Here is a 12,246-nt window from a genome sequence, read left to right on the forward strand (position 1 = left end):
CTAGCCATTCAAATTATATTTTTTTTTAAAGCCCAGAAGTAAGTGAAGCATCCTGTACCTTTCCTCATATCAGCTGCTGCCTAATTTAGTCAGGTGCCCTTCATGTCTGCTGCAGTAGACACTGTTGAAGTCAAGGACAATGTATAATAGAGTGAGGAAAAAGAGTTCCTTGCACCTCTCTCTTCCCATGCAATGTTGTTTCCTCAGTGTATGCTGACCAGCTTTGCTCAGTTCAGTTTTCAAATCTTAGTTACGAGGTTTTCTTCCTTTCTCTTGGCAGGCTATTTTACAGCTTAGTGGAAACTGAGGAGAGTCAAGAGCCAAATTCCACACCAAGAACCCCTTTGAGAGTTGTAATCTATAGCAACATTTGTCAGACTGATCTTCTAACTGTTTTACTGATGCACTCCTTAAATAACTTAACAGTACTCTTCAGAAACTCTGCACAATGAAATACGAAATTAGAATAATATTCTGATATGCACTGCCATTTCCACTGATGCATTTCCAATGCATCAAAAATGTCTTGGTAAGTGGTACAGCAAAGTGGCTCAACTGGGAAGAAGAGAGCAGAGGGAGAGGGCAAACAGAAAGTGTGTCAGAGCACCAGCCATGGAGAGATACCCCAGTAATACAGAGCAGGTCTCTTTCTCCCTCCCAAAACATTCCTTAGGAATCACCCTGATACTTAAAGAGAGATAAGACCATGGGCTCTTATTGTAGTCCAATGTCTCATCAGTTTTACAGTGCTCACATCCATTGAAAAGATTACAACTGCAACATTTATTTTGCACAGGAGAGAAGCAGCTTGCCAATTCTTAAAAGCTGGTGTTTAGGATTACATAAAGATGTGAAGGTGTAACAGAAAGAAGGCCATGAAACCTGACTTAAAGGCTGGGTCCTCCTACAGGATGTTGTGTGATTCTGCAGAAATAAGGATTCCTGTCTACTTGGCAGAATAAGGCAGTGAACAGGTAAATCACATTTAGCTGTAGACAGTGGAGGATGTGCAAACAGCAAGTAAGTTCTTGGTGTCAGAGTTGAGGTGGCTCTCCACCAGTCTCACTAACTAGCACTAGCTAGCTAGTGGCCACTGCTTTAGGCCAGTTGCACCTTTCAGCCCTAGAAGGGCTTGCCTTTACACCATTCCACTTGTGGCTGTACCCATACTGGTTCAAAAACAGCTGAGAAACTTGGCTTTTAATTTTAAAAGTGAAGATGATGCTCCATGCCCTGTTGTTAGCTCTGTGGGGAAGAAATTCTTCAATTAAAAGTTAAAATGTCAGCACTTCATCTTCCAAATTCCTACCTTGGTTCATTATGGTAGCACAAAAGAAGGGCTACAGCCTGGTTTGTTTCTTCCACTTGATTTGAAAGTACCAGAATTAATGGTGCCTGTGGTGACATGGACTGCTTGTAGCGATAAAGAGGAGTTACAGGATTGAAATAAAAAAAGATGACAGGTTTTAAAATGCATTCTCTACCCTCAGGGCCAAGACACTTTCAGCAGTAGTTTAGAGTCTTCCAGGCACTTTGTTTTGTAAAATACCAAATTGGCAATAAGGGAAAAAGCATTAAAAGTAGCTAGTGGACCATAACTTGCTGCTGAGAAGGTTTAGCCATCAAGAGATGGACTATGGCTTGCTGCCATGAAGGTTTAGACATCCAAGTAGAGGACAAAAGATGCAGAACAACTGCAGCCCAAAGCACTTCACAAAGGAAGAAGTGTATAGAAGAAAACTACATTTGGAGATTTTAGAAAGTGTTTTACTAACCCCCACATCCCTCTTTTTTTCAGCTTTGAGGCCCTCATATGCAGAGTGGTTAAGGGGAACACGTTACATGTCATCCTTTTTCCCTCCAACCTCAACAAAGTGACCAAAGTGTTCTGTGAAGGCATCATATTCTGATTCTAATGATAGCAATAAACTCAGTCTAGGAAACATACATCACTTTTAGGTTTCTCCTGTCCCTAGTTATTGTTTCCTTCAATTGTCAGTCATAGACATTTCTCCTGACCTCAAAGCTGTCACTTAAGCAGCAGAATCCTTGTGCCTCGTGGTTAGACCACAGTAACAATATTTTCCACAGTGAAGGACAACACGCACAAGAACCCAAGAGAAATCTCTCTAGGCCGAAAAGATTCAAGCCGTGAATAAATGTTGAGGCTGAATTAAAACGACTATGAGTCAGGCTGGCATTTGCAAGGACTGCATTCCTGATACTAAGTCTCTGCCTTTTCTTTCTGTGGACCCCCACAGACAGAGCCCTTCAGTTGCTGGATGCAAGAAGTTGTGCAGAGGTGAAGAGGGTGCTCCAGAAGGAGTAGGACAAAATCAAAGCCCTTCTGTCTTTCTTGTTCTCCTTCATGCAGAACTGCCTACTACCCTGGAAGAAAGCCCTGCTGATATTGGCAATGGTACAGGGGAGTTGAAGTGTGGCAGCCCTGAGAGGCACTTAAAAAGATGACAAAATGCAGTTACTCAGGAAGAGTTTCAGACTCCTGAAGTGCAGGCACTCGAGACAGCACAAGCTACAACACTGGATAGCAAAACCAGAGACATGTTCGTTGCCTATACACAGATGAAAGCAGGTAGATAAGAGAACTAGAATGAGAGCAGGAAAACAATCTCCCTATCATGCACTTTTTCAGTGACAGCAAAAAAACCAACCAGTCACTGAACTATGGGTGGGGAAAAAGTAGTGTGAGAGGTGAAATCAATCAGCGTCTGTAGGCTGGATGCACTAAAACACCTGCGAAGGTAAAGGCACAAGTGAAGCCTAGCATCGTTCTTCATTTCACAGGCTTTTAGAAGAAAAAATTGGTTATATTTAGAGATGAGCTGAGTGTTCATAGTAAACAGATACCTTGATAAATGAGGCCATTCTTTCGCCTCACAGACTATGAATGATGGTTTACATCTGATATTACGTTAACTTTGTCCACTTACATCACTGTTCATTTGAACACTTGTAGACCTAAGGTGGTAAGTAGTTACATGTTTGCTTTCAAGGTCCCTTACACTTCCTTTCCAGATTTTGATCAAGACATCATTTCTCAGGTTGCTCCCCTTAGCCACAGTATCTACACGATTCCACATTAGTGCAACAGCAACAGATGATTCACGAATTTCTGGCCTTTTTTCTTGGGGATCTACAAGACTGTGATCACTTATCCACAAATTGAGCATTCATTTATGTTGATAAGATAAATGAAGCTGTAATATACCTAATTTTTTCATAAATAATCTTCAAATACTTGCATTCTTTTCAATGAATCTGTTGTTCTAGTAAAAAGATGCTGGCCACTTCCAACAAAAATACAATATTGAATATTTATTCATGCTAATATTCAGGTCTCTTTCCCTTTCCAGGAACAACCTTGATATTATCCAGTTATTATAAAAAGCCACAATTGCTTTGTCAACAACATGTCTTTATGTTTAGCTGCATTTTCCCGTGTTCTGTGAAACTTCGAGCAGATAAAACAGAGAATACCTCTTAGCACAGTTCTGTAACATCTTGATTTCCTGTATTTTTTTTTTTCAAGTCACATCTGAAAGTGTTATTTTAAAAATAATTGTTTGTTGCCTATGAAGCCATTGAAATAGATAGTGAAAACCTAGAAGACATCTGATTAATATCCTGCCCTACAATTCATTCTTTTGGCTTCCATGGGCACCCTCAGCACCTCTACTGTGATCCTACTGTGAAGCAGACAGATCCTACACATCCACAGGCAAATTCTGACTTCAGCCTGGCCTGTGGGCTTCAGAGGATCTTTAAAACATATAAATGCCCTTTGCACACAAGTAAGTGCAGGATTAGGTCCTCTAAGCTTATAAGCTTATATTTTCCTAAGATATAGAGAAAGAACTAATAGAAGTGCAGTAATAAAGATTATTCAGTTGCCTAAGTAACTGCTTTATGGTAAAGGCCTGAAGGATTTAGACAGGCCATCCAGAACGCATACCACCTCCAAGCAGTACCTAAAGGGTACAGTATATATACCACTCCATGGTAGAAAACTTGATGTAGGTACTTCTTTGCAAAGATACTAAAGAAACAACACTGCTGACAGTTTTCACACGACTCTGTACCCATCTGCCCTACAGAGGTACCAGACTCAAAAGAGTGAGAAGCTAACTAGTAAGTTTCTGACTACTCCGACTGTTATTTAAAACTGCTTTTCCATGTGCAAAAATAAATCAGTTTTAGGAGCTGGGCTATCTGTCAGGAGATCAGCTATAAAGGTGGGAATCTCCATTTTAATCTGCACAAAGCCTTCAGTCCTGGCTTTGTTGCATGTTGAGATTTCAAGTTTTAAGCCTGACTGTTTCAGGAAAGGATGCTACACTGCCTTGCTGCCTGGGTCACTGGGAAGGATAGGGAAGGGTGTGAGGACAGTCAGAAAAGCACTGTGGAGATGGAGTCAGTGAAAGATCCATCTTCAGAAAGGGAACATTTGCTGAGAGCTCATGCTAATGGGAGGGCATCACTTATTCATCTTCTGTGGCAGAAGCAGTTTGAAAGTATCAGGGATTTATAGTGTGCAAACTGGGCCCAAAAGATACAAATTAGTGGGACAGGGTGCAGGTGAGGCTTTAAAAAGTGCCCAGTGAATGAAATGTAATTGCACATAGCTAAAGCTGTCACATTGCCATAACTCCCTTATATAGGCATATCTATTTCTATTTAAATATGTGAACAGACATGCTGATGTGTCCCATTAAAACATGTTGTTGGATTCATAAAAACATGATCCATACCATAAATCCTTAGTGGGCTTAGAACCAGTAGGATTTTTTATTTTTCTTTTTTTTTTCCCAGGTAATTGGAAGTCTTAGAATTTACTTTGACTCTTTGTGAATTGATCCTAAGATCTACTCGTATATTTGTTACCATAATTAATCCTAAGGACACAATATAACATGAGAAATAAGCTGTTCACTTGTTCTTTCTCTCTTCTTCTTGTGTGTGATCAGACAACTACCTCCAAGGCTTTCCTATGGTCAAGACATGAGATTGCCCTAAAAGGAAGGAACGAAGGATCAACTCGATCTAGCAGATGTTCCTGCCTGTGGCAGGGAGGGTGGAACTGGATGATCTTTAAGGTCCCTTCCAACCCAAACCATTCTATGATTCTATGATTTCCCCTTAGAGTAGTCCCTCAGTGTTGTTGCACAGCCTCAGCATCACATTATGATCACCAACGTACAAGGAGACATGAGCCTTCCTTACCATGATGGAGGGAGACCTGATGGCTCCCAAACCCAAGGTTTCCACCTTCATTGCACAAATATACCTATCCTGTCCCAGTGCCTCTGCACCTTGCTGAGGAAAATAAACCTTTTAAGATGAACTTAAATAACAATTTGACATACCCGTATACTACTGTTTGCTCATTAGTATATAATAGCCATTTCTTGAGCATCTATGCAAACAAAAAACCTTACCCATACAAAGGCTATGAACAACATATAACAAAAGTTACACATTTAGCAGTTATTAAGAAGAAATGATTGTGAATCTAGTTTAGTACTGGGCTTATTATAGTAAATCCAAACTAACAGACCTTGAAACTGGGACTTTGTGGTAAACTTGAATTGGATCAATGTTCATAAGAGAACTCTGGCTTTGGGCAAGGGTGCGGTTTTGTGGTTGCCTGTACCTGTTGGGCTACACAAGACGGAAAGGAGACAGAGGATGTAGCTAAAAATAGCTGGTTTCTGCATTTGAGTAACCAGCTGTGCACTGTCTTTCATTTTAAATAATACTTACCCCAAGGTCCAAATGAGTCAGTAGATGAGATCACAGCTAGTTGTATATAGCAGCTTGTTTTGAGTGCTTACAGGTACTTACTGCTTTCTCCTTTAACAGAACTTTCAAAAGGGCCTTAATTTGGCTGATGCATTTTGATTTAGGTTCAAGTAAAGGCATTCTTCTCTTAAATAACTCCTTTAGTACTGACTAAGTTTACTGGTCTACTTGGCTGTTGCCCCTGGAGGGCTTTCTGAGCAGATTAAAGATATACATTTCCAGTGTCACTTTTTAGTCAGCCAGGACCATTTATTTCCTAAACCAAATCAGCTTTTATTTATTACCGTGATTTTGCATTTCCTTTGCATCCAAATTCCTGCTAAGCATCATGCCAACCTGGCATGCACAAGGTAAGTGGCATCAGACCCAAAGACTCTCCTCCCTGACAGTACACTTAGGATAATTTAGGATTTTGAGCCTGGCCCCTCCCACATCTGTACTGAAGCTTTTATACATGATGTCAGAATTTGGCATAGTTCAGGTTAGCACAGTCAAATGAGCTAAGCCTGAAGTCACAGTCTTTGGAAACCAGAACTTCACACAGCTCAGAACAAAACAAGAGAAGTATTGATGGTATTCAGGGTTCAAATTGAATGCAGGTTTCCTGAGCACACTCGGGTGGAACTAAGCTGAAACACCACCAGAAGTCACTCATAAACTTCAATATGAATATGAGAGTTGATATCAACATATAGGACAGAGTGTCTTTAAAGACCTGATTTCAGAAAAGCTCCTTTTGCCAGGCATCATTTCATACCTCTACATTACCTCTCCCCACAAGTTGCTGCCAATTATTCCCTCAAACCTTACCCTATTAGCAGTAGATAGCTGAGTGTCACAGGGCTGTGGTTTGTATTTGCCATTAACATTGGGCATACCATTAATCTAGGTCCTCAGCAGCCCTTGACTACGATGGGATACAGAAATACAAAAGCCTCTCCCTCCTGTATGCCTTTGGAACATCTTGATGGCACAAACATCCCCTGGCTGAAACTTAGTCCTATTTTAGTTCATTTGTAGTATGAAAGAAGAGAAATACCACCAGGGTTGTTACATGTTACATCTGAGCCAGTGACTGCAAAATCCAACCTGAAAAGCCAAGTTCTTTTTGTTCCTTTGGCCATTTTAGGTTGAGTGTTTATACTCAGTATGAGATGCCATAGTCTTTTAGGGTGTGAAGAAACAGCTCAAGGATTGGAACTGAAACTATCTGAGGCTAGCTGACGGCCAAACTTGTGACCCAAAAAAACCCCAGGCAGCTGCCAGATAATACTGGAAGCACTTCCCTGCTTGGCTCCAGCAGCGGCATGCCAGCTCCACAAGCCTTCAGGGACATTCCCAGCCTCAGCAGCTCAGCGCCTCTCCTCAGCCCAAGTGCCTTTGGAAAATATGGTAGTGACCACATTTTATTTAACAGTTTCATGGCAACCTCACTCATTCAGGGAGAGGGAAGTCTCTGCCTGAGCCTGTGTTTACTAGGCCAACAGTACTTTGAGAGATGTGCATTTGCTACTATTTGCATTTGCTAATGAAGGCGGACCATCCTTACTGCCTAGGCTGGAAAGGAGGCACTGATTTTGTTTCTTATCCTGACAATATTTAATGAAAAATGCACAAATATCTCTTGGCATGTGAGACACAACTGCCCTATGTCAGGCAAGTATTCTGATCACTAAAATACCTGCTGCAAGGTACTCTATCTCTTCCACAGTTTCCATGTGTTCAGCCAAACCTTTAATAGAAAAGTGTTAGCTCCACTGATGCTTTAGAAGCAAAGACAGGGGTTTTTTGCCCTATAAAGGAGACTAAATGTACACAGGCATCTGCCTGCAGCCTTTTGGGATGTATCTAGATCTTGGAGCATAGGATTACTATTAACTGCTCTTCATGGTCCCTCCTCAACAAGCTTGGTACTTGGGATGCCATGTGAGGAGGTCTAACTCCGCGTACTCTGCATAACAGTTCCTGAGCTGTCTCTGTTTTAGAGATCTGAATTCAATTTGAGCAGAAAAAGGATTTTCAGCTTCTAGGCAAATGCCCTTTTTACTATGCCTTGAAGTAGAGTTTAAATTTCATATCTATCAGATTCCTGCCTTGCCTATGTGTATGATAGATATCACATATCCGTGACAAACACAGAAACGCTTTCCACCTCCCTGGAAAAAAAAAAAAAAGGATGCTTAATTTAAATTAAAAAATTATAATAAAACAGCATAAATAATGGGAATAAAACAAGAGCTGAGACCAAGTTTCCTCCTATAATGCAAGTGACTTTTGAAAGAAGTCAAATAAAAATGCACATCATTCTAATTTCTGATGTATTTAGGTTGTTCTTTCTGAACACAAACATTTAATAATTTTAATTACTACAGAATCCTCATAAATTTAGAGGACTTCCATACAGCTGAACAAAACTGTCTTCATCAGTCTGGAAGACTGTGGTCATGTATTGACAACAAAGCTTAATATAACCCAGCCTTCAGAGACTTTTATTTGTCAGCAAACAGCTCGTGTGTGCATGTGGGTGTTCAGCTCTCCTTTGGACATAAATGCCTACCATTTCTTTTGCCCTTTTAACTATAGTGCACCATAAATAAATACAAAGAATCTCCTTCCTAGAGAACTTTGTTCCACTTTTTACTGCTTACTTAGACTTTGGTTTGTTTGGGGTTTTTTTAACTAAAAGTTACTTGTTGATTTAGAATCTGCAAATTTCTTATTGTGTTAAAGATTGCCTGCCATACATCAACCTACATTTCCCCTACCAAGCAAGGATGTCTTTAATCTTAATACTACCTCCTCATCTATTTATATGTCACAGTTGTTTGTGAAAAATTCTATCCTTTTGATTTTGATAAAGTACACCTTTAGGTGAATGTGTACAGTTATTTGGCTGTGTATGTGCTATTCATGCAGCACCCAACATGTCCTGGCTTCTCATTTGAGGACAAAAGAAGGACTGGTGCTTGCTTTAGAAAGCCTAAACCTAAGGAGAAACACAAATGGAAAGAAAGAAAATTGGATTGAAAATCTTAACTGCGTTGGAGGTTGGCGATGTCCTGCCTACTCAAGAAGCTTTTGGTTTGATTTTCTCCTTTGGAAATGCGATTGAAGCAGTTATGCTTCCTGCAAGTGTTTTTTGGGTGGTGTTTCACTAACAACTTTTGAACCCTGGCCAAAGTAGCACCCCTAGACTTCAGCTCAAAGCACACAGCACAAGTGGCTGGACACCCTCTGAGATGTTTAGATGCGTAAGCACGGGGGTAGGCACAGAGGGACATGTGGGACCAAGAGGCCAAGAGGCCAAGGCAAGACCTCAGCAGAGGAAGAAGAAAGATTTCAAGAGGGCCAGGAGGGAGACAGGTGATAAATGCTGCAGCATTTTAACTTCTCAAATAGTGACTGTGCTTTCAGCAAGACATAAATTGACCCCAACCTTATGGTGACTTTACGAATAAAAGATTACTTTTTAATTAATTGCACAGTGAACTAGAGAGAAATGAATGCTTCTTTTCTATAATGATGGTGTGCATTAGGTAGTGCTCTCCTGCTGCCTAAATAAATGGCAGGCAGAGTGTTGTGGTGCTCTGGCAGCACTTCTGAAATTAGATTATCTCCTCTCTTCCATTTGGCATCGCAGAATGGTCATTCTTAATTGTGCCTTTTATTAACCACTTATTAACCACTTATCCAATTATTAACCACTGCTTCTGATCACTCTCCATCTCTTCCCTCATCTGCTTTTCATCTTTTGCATTGCCTCTCTATAATTACAACAGACCTCCCTCAAGGTCCCAAATTATTTCCTGTCATCTTCAGGTGCAACAGATTGTTTTGGTGATTTTGACAGCCGCACTTGTCTTGTGCTGTTCATCTCTCGCCTGAAGCTCTGGCTTGTTGGGTTCTGACATTGGCCAAGAACAGGAGCAGTTCCTACAGGTGCTGGTGCTTCAAACTTTGCCTCAGGGGATGAAGACCCTGAACCAGCAAGACCTGCATGTGATAGCAGCCTTCAAATAGCTTGGCAAGCCCAAGAGTGAAGGTACTTTGAGCTACAAAACAGGAACGAGTTTTGGTACCACACTGCCCTGCCTATCTTCAGCAGGGCAAATAAAAAAATGTAGTGGTGACTGCCAGCCCACAGATGTTAGATGAAGCAGTGATTTTGCATCATGGTCCAGAGACACTGGCATAGTACAAGCAGTGCATGACACAGGTTGCAAAATACACTCGTAAGAAATATTTCATATATGCAGTCATTGCCTTCTAAAATTCCTCACACCAACCCTGCATGCAGCCAGGCAGAAATTGCTTCAAAGTCATTGAAGTAAATACATTTCTTTTTTAAAATCCTAGGAGACAGACAGCCCTCGTTTCTAGGAAGATGATTAGGCCATTAGTTGGAGGCTGAAGCAGAAGAAACGAATAAATGAAAGAGATAGTAAATCCAACTATTCATATTACAGATCATGAAAGGGAAAAAACTGGCAAGCAGCTGGCATGTAAGAAGCTGGTCTGGAAATTGGGAAACAAGAAAGAAAGAGCTTGACTGGAGGCAGACTTCACTGGAGGAGCAAAAAGACCCCAAATACCTAGTTATTAGTTTGCTAAATACCCAGCATCAGCCAGCTCCAGGCAGAGGTGCTGAGTACAGCAATGATGGAAATTTCAGACAGGGATACTGAATACTGAGCCTCTATTGCTGCTATCAATTACTTTGCTTTCATTTATATATAATGCTGGGTTGCTTAGGTTGCCAGTTCGGAGCTCTAAGACTATCCAGGGTGATATTACTTTAGAAAGACTTCGTTTAATACATTATATGCTCTAAAAGGCATTACTGCAGAAAGGGGTAATGAAGCCACAAAACAAGAATCAGTTGCACGGAAAAAATGAGTTTTCATCCCATATCAGGAGGAATCTGAGATCTGCTGTCCTTTTTCCTGGGTGAAAACAGATATACCTACCTCCCAAATATTCAGTCACCAAGAAGTTGAGCTTACCTATGGAAATGGTCCAGCATTTTAGACCTGGGTTCCAGAGCCACATTCGCTAAACTAAGAAAGCAAATCCACACATCCTGACAAGGCCTGTGATACAAGAGCTACTACTTGGCAGAAGTACATCTCCGATGTAGGAATATGCAGTATATCTGAACCTACACATGCACTACCAATACATATGCACAGTATTCACACACTAGTGAGTTTGGGTTAGATGAGGTAAATAGAGTACAGGGGTTTGTGTGCGCAGCTACAAATGAAAATCCTCCATGCAGCTGATTTGCCTGTTGAAACCTGGAAGAGGTTTGTCCCCTTCGAAGTAGAGACCCCTTTAAGTGAGATGTCTACCATTCTTTTGCAATCCAAAATAGCCATCAGAGGCATCAAACTCATGGGGTTTTTTACAGACTTTGTGTTATGAATAATAGTAAGGCTCTTTTCTTTTGCAGGTTACTGTTAGCTGATATGCAGATAACATGACTGTCCGTACAACAGCTGTAGGTCCAGCCTTGTATGATAACTATCTGCAATGCAGGGATGTTCTTCCACTTGCTTAGGAAGAAGAGCATTGCCTGGGAAAGCCCTGATCAACCCATGTTTTAGCCAATGGATGCTTGAAGGTTTCTTAAATAATATTATTTCTTCTTTTTGTTCTCTCTGGAGGATTTTTATCCCTGTTTTCCCTGGAGCCAAGACTTGTGCAATAGTGCTGCCTATCAATTCCCTGTAATAACGTTTGAACCAAGCGGCCAAACATAATCACACTTGGCAGAGGGCTGGACCTCTCAAGGATAACATGGCTGGGGAAAGAGGCAACCAGATAATGGAGGGAGAGGGAGTAAGCGCATTCACTGCAGAAGGGTTTCAAAGAGAGATCAACCACATTGGGAGGCATGAGAAAAGTTACACAGGTGAGAGAAACATTGGGAACAGCCTCTGCCAACTCTGCTCATCATGGAGCAGTTGTCAGATTGTCAGAGGAGTGTTAGCTTCAAAAACCCAGGTGGACCGTTCACACTTACAACGTCAAGTACGTGTCTGTGTGCAGATGAATTTCCTTTCCAGCTTTCAGCTTCCGAACAGATTTGCAAACAGATGAGTTGTACTGGACTAGTTCAGTCCAGCTCAGCTTTTTTAATCTACAGAATCAGATTTGTTCTTCTTTTGTGAATGACTAATAGAATCATAGAATCATAGAATCGTAAGGGTTGGAAAGGACCTTAAGATCATCTAGTTCCAACCCCCCTGCCATGGGCAGGGACACCTTGCCCTAAGCCACGTGGTTCAAGGCTCTGTCCAACCTGGCCTTGAACACTGCCAGGGATGGAGCATCCACGACCTCCCTGGGCAACCCATTCCAGTGCTTCACCACCCTCACTGTAAAGAACTTCTTCCTTATATCTAATCTAAACTTCCCCTGTTT

The sequence above is a fragment of the Strigops habroptila genome, chromosome 2 (genome assembly GCF_004027225.2).
Source record: "Strigops habroptila isolate Jane chromosome 2, bStrHab1.2.pri, whole genome shotgun sequence".
In the NCBI taxonomy this organism is placed as follows: domain Eukaryota; kingdom Metazoa; phylum Chordata; class Aves; order Psittaciformes; family Psittacidae; genus Strigops; species Strigops habroptila.